The 5020-nt window shown below is 51.9% G+C and overlaps 1 pseudogene; it reads left to right on the plus strand.

Moving 5' to 3' along the window:
* Positions 1-1109: 1109 nt before the first annotated feature.
* On the plus strand, positions 1110-2399 carry LOC100970677 (small ribosomal subunit protein uS13-like; annotated as a pseudogene).
* Positions 2400-5020: the final 2621 nt, after the last annotated feature.

Consider the following 5020-nt stretch of genomic DNA (forward strand, 5'->3'; position numbering starts at 1 on the left):
GCAATTCTACTGCTTCAGCCTCCAAAGTAGCTGGGATTACAGAAGCACACCACCACACTGGGCTAATTTTTGTATTTTTAGTAGAGACGGGGTTTCGCCATGTTGGCCAGGGTGATCTTGAACCCCTGACCTCAAGTGATCTGCCTGTCTTGGCCTCCCAAAGTGCTGGGATTACAGGCGTGAGCCACCGCACCCGGCCTCTCTTTGATTTTATCTCTATAATTTCCATCCCTGTCAGAGGGAAGAGGCTCCACCACCTACAAACACCGATAGGCCTGACTCGGCTTCCCACAGATTCATTTACTAACCCCAAACCCCAAGACATGGGTACCAACACTGTTTTACAGATGGGGAAACTGAGGCTCATATAGGCGAAGTGGTTTTCCAGGTTGACTAACGGCAGAGGCAGGATTAGAACCCCGAGCCTTGGCTCTAGACCCCTGCTATTGAGATGGCACTCTGCTGGGGGTCATCAAACATTCCACCCCGAGATGCATTATTCCTTTCCCAGCTTCTGAGAACTTGGGCTTGGGTGGGAGCCCCCTGCAACGTGCTAAAAATCCAGGTTTAGGCATTTTTTTAATTTAAAAAAATATTTACTTATCATCCAGGCACGGTGGCTTACGCCTGTAATCCCAGCACTTTGGGAGGCCGAGGTGGGCAGATCATTTGAGGTCAGGAGTTCAAGACCAGTCTGGACAACATGGTGAAACCTCGTCTCTACTAAAAATACAAAAATTAGCCAGGTGTGGTGGCGCACGCCTGTAATCTCAGCTACTACAGAGGCTGAGGCAGGAGAAATCGCTTGAACCCAGGAGGAAGAGGTTACGGTGAGCGGAGATCCTGCCACTGCACTCCAGCCTGGGCAACAGAGCAAGACTTCATCACAAACAAATGAACAAACAAAACTTATTTATTTATTTTCTAGAAACAGGGTCTCGCTCTATCACCCAGGCTGGAGTACATTGGCATGATCATAGCTCATTGCAGCCTCAAACTCCTGGACTCAAGCGATCCTCCCACCTCAGCCTCCCTGAGTAGCTGGGACTACAGGCACCTGCCACCATGCCCAGCTACATTTTTTCAATTTTTTGGAGAGACAGGATCTTACTACATTGCCCAGGCTAGTCTCGAACTCCTGGGCTCAAGCAATCCTACAGCCTCGGCCTCCCAAACTGCTGGGATTACAGCCTTGAGCCACCAATCTTGGCCAGATTTAGATTTGTATGGCCTTACGTTTCTGAGTTTGTAAGATTATATACGATTCATTTGTTCATTCACGTTCATTCATTCCTGGCCACCTCCAGGTGCCTGCCTTATTTGGGGTAATGCTCGAGGCCCCAGCTTGGGAAGGTCCAGGCTGGATAGAGATATTCTTGTTCCCATAGGGTCAAGGCTAGGCTGGAGGGAGGTACCCAGGGCTGGGGGTCCCCAGCGATCCAGGAAGTGGGGGGCTTGCTGAAGAAGGGAACCTCATGCCAAAGGCCTGGGTCCCTTCCTCCTCATGCCCACCACCCCCATGACGAAAGCCAGAGAGGATGAGGGCAATGTGGGGCTTCCAGACCCCAAATCTGATCCTGGTGCCTGGTATGGAACCCCAGAGCCTGCCACCGTGTCTCTAGTGATCCTTGAAAAGTTCCAGCATATTTTGGGAGTACTCAACACCAACATCGATGGGTGGCGGAAAACAGCCTTTGCTATCACTGCCATTAAAGGTGTGGATGGAAGATACGCTTATGTGGTGTTGAGGAAAGCAGACATTGACCTCACCAAGAGGGCGGGAGACTCACGGAGGATGAGATGGAATGAGTGATCACCATTGTGCAGAATCCACAGCAGTACAAGATCCCAGACTGGCTCTTGAACAGACAGAAGGATGTAAAGGATGGAAAATATAGCCAGGTCCTAGCCAATGGTCTGGACAACAAGCTCCGTGAAGACCTGGAGCAACCGAAGAAGATTCCGGCCCACAGAGGGATGCACCACTTCTGGGGCCTTCGTGTCTGAGGCCAGCACACCGAGACCATTGGCCGCCATGGCCGTACCCGTACCGTGGGTGTGTCCAAGAAGAAATAAGTCTGTAGGCCTTATCTGTTAATAAATAGTTTATGGCCGGGTGCGGTGGCTCACGCCTGTAATCCCAGCACTTTGGGAGGCCGAGGTGGGCGGATCATGAGGTCAGGAGATTGAGACCATCCTGCTAACACGGTGAAACCCTGTCTCTACTAAAAATACAAATAATTAGCCAGGCGTGGTGGCACACGCCTGTAGACCCAGCTACTCTGGAGGCTGAGGCAGGAGAATCTCTTGAACCCGGAAGGCAGACGTTGCAGTGAGCTGAGATCATGCCACTGCACTCCAGCCTGGGCGAAAGAGCAAGACTGTCGCAAAAAAACAAATAGTTTATATACCAAAAAAAAAAAGGAAGAGGAAAAAAACCTGAGCCCAAAGCCTAGCCCTAAACGTCACCTCCGGTCCCCATTCCCGGCTTGCACCGGGCAGCAGCCAACACCACGGGGACGTGGCCTGGGCTTCCCGCCAGACTGCCTGCTGGAAAACCAGCTCTGGGAGGTGGGGGTGTCACCGTCCAGTATGTGAGGGTGGAACCTTCTGGGCTGACCATTTATGGGACAGGCCCCTAGAATGGGAGGCCCAGGACAGCCGGAGAGCCACAGAGCCCAGCAGCTGGACCAGGGTGACCATGATGCCACTGGGGCTGGGACACCTGCACGAGACTCTTCAGGAATAAGCCCCTATTTCCCCACCTAAAAATGGAAGTGGGGCCGGGCACAGTGGCTCACGCCTGTAATCCCAGCACTTTGGGAGGCCGAGGCGGGTGGATCACTTGAGGTCAGGAGTTTGAGACCAGCCTGACCAACATGGTGAAACCCCGTGTCTACAAAAATACAAAAATTAGCCAGGCATCATGGTGGGGGGCCTGTAATCCCAGCTACTCAGGAAGCTGAGGGAGGAGAATCACTTGAACTGGGAAACAGAGGTTGCAGTGAGCAGAGATTGTGCCCCTGCCCTTCAGCCTGGGCCACAGAGCGAGACTCTGTCTCCAAAAGTAAAAAAAGAGACAAACAGAGAAACAAGGAGAGACAGAGGCAGTGAGAGACAGAGACACAGAGAGATACACAGGGAGACACAGAGACAGGTGAAACAGAGACAGAGAGAGATGAGACAGAAACACACAGAGAGACAGACACAGAGAAACAGGGAAAGAGAGAAAGGGAGACACAGGGAGACAGAGACAGAGAGACAGAGACAGAGACAGAAGTGAGACAGAGAGATGAGACAAAGAGACAGAGAGAGAGACAGGGAGAGAGATGAGAAATGAGATAGACAAAGAGAAAGATGACACAAATATTTTGGGAGGCTGAGGGGGGAGGATTGCTGGAGGCCAGGAATTAGAGACCAGCCTGGGCAACATAATGAGACCCTTATCTCTACAAAAAGAAAAAGAAAAAAAAAAGATGGCAAAGAAAGAGACAAGGAGAGAGACAGAGAGACAAGACACAAAGATAGAGAGAGAGGGGCACAGGGAGAAAGAGACAAAGAGGGGCAAGACAAGCCAGGTGCGATGGCTCATTCGTGTAATCCCAGCACTTTGGGAGGCCGAGGAGGGCGGATTACCTGAGGCCAGGAGTTCAAGATCAGCCTGACCAACATGGTGAAACCCCGTCTTTACTAAAAATACAAAATTTAGCATAGTAGGGTGGTGCACGCCTGTGATCTCAGCTACTTGGGAGGTTGAGGCAGGAGAATCTCTTGAACCTGGGAGGTGGAGGTTGCAGTGAGCCAAGATCACGCCATTGCACTCCAGCCTGGGCAATAGAGTGAGACTCTGTCTCAAAAAATTAAAAAAAAAAAAAATTAAAAAAAAAATAAAAGCAAGTCAGAGAAATAGAGACAGAGAGACAGGAAGAGATGAGAAATGAGAGATAGGGAGAGACAGGGAGGGAGGAAGGAAATAGGAAGCTGGGGGTGGGGCCAGGACACAGTGGCTCATGCTTGTAATCCCAGCACTTTGGGAGGCTGAGATGGGAGGACTGCTTGAGGCCAGGAATCTGAGACCAGCCTGAGCAGCAGAGTGAGTGCTCTTTCTACAAAAAATACAAAAATTAGCTGGGCTTGGTGGCACACACCTGCAGTCTCAGCTACTTGGGAGGCTGAGGTGGGAGGATTGTTTGAGCCCAGGAGGCTGCAGTGAGCTATGATCACACCACTGCACTCCAGCCTGGGTGACAGACAGAGACAGTGTCTCAAAATAAAACAAAATGAAAATTAGCCAGGCATGGTGGCGGGCACTTATAATCCCAGCAACTTGGAAAGCTGAGGCAGGAGAATCGCTTGAACCTGGGAGGTGGAGATTGCAGTGAGCCGAGATCGCACCAGCCTGGGAAAGGAGAGCAAAACTCCGTCTCAGAGTAATAATAAAATAAAATAAAGATCACTCCTGTTTAGTTGGTTAAGAAGAAAAGAAAAAAGAGGTTAGGGGTACAAGACCAGCCACTGGGAGAAGAGGGCCCTCCTACCCGGCCAGAGGAGCCCCCTGCCTGGAGCTCCTGATCCCAGCACATAAGATTTAATATTATTAAAGGTGATGATATCTTGGAGGGTTGGGCACCTCGTTCACCTAGCTCCTTCTCACCTCTCATAGGCCTCCCCGGGGGGTTAACTACCCCATTGCACCGATGGGGAAACTGAGGCTCGGAGAAGCCCTGGCTGCACAGGCAGTTGGAAGCAGAGCCAGGACTCGGCTGGATCCTTGAGATGTTTGTCGACTGACTGTGTGACCCTTGGCCCCTCCAGTCTCCAACCCGGAGGAGAAACCCGCCCCTCTTCCCGTCCCCCACCCCCAGCCCGCCCGGCGGGTGTTCTTTTTTTCCCTCCTCCTGGGTATTTTGGTTTCGGCAGGAACCGCCCTGGGGAGCAGGCGGTTCCCGCTGGCAGGGTCAGCCCAGGGCGGGGACGGGAGCCAGGAGCAGCTCCAGGCCAGGGAAGGTGGGGAGGACTC

This window comes from Pan paniscus, chromosome 20, assembly GCF_029289425.2.
Source record: "Pan paniscus chromosome 20, NHGRI_mPanPan1-v2.0_pri, whole genome shotgun sequence".
Taxonomy (NCBI): domain Eukaryota; kingdom Metazoa; phylum Chordata; class Mammalia; order Primates; family Hominidae; genus Pan; species Pan paniscus.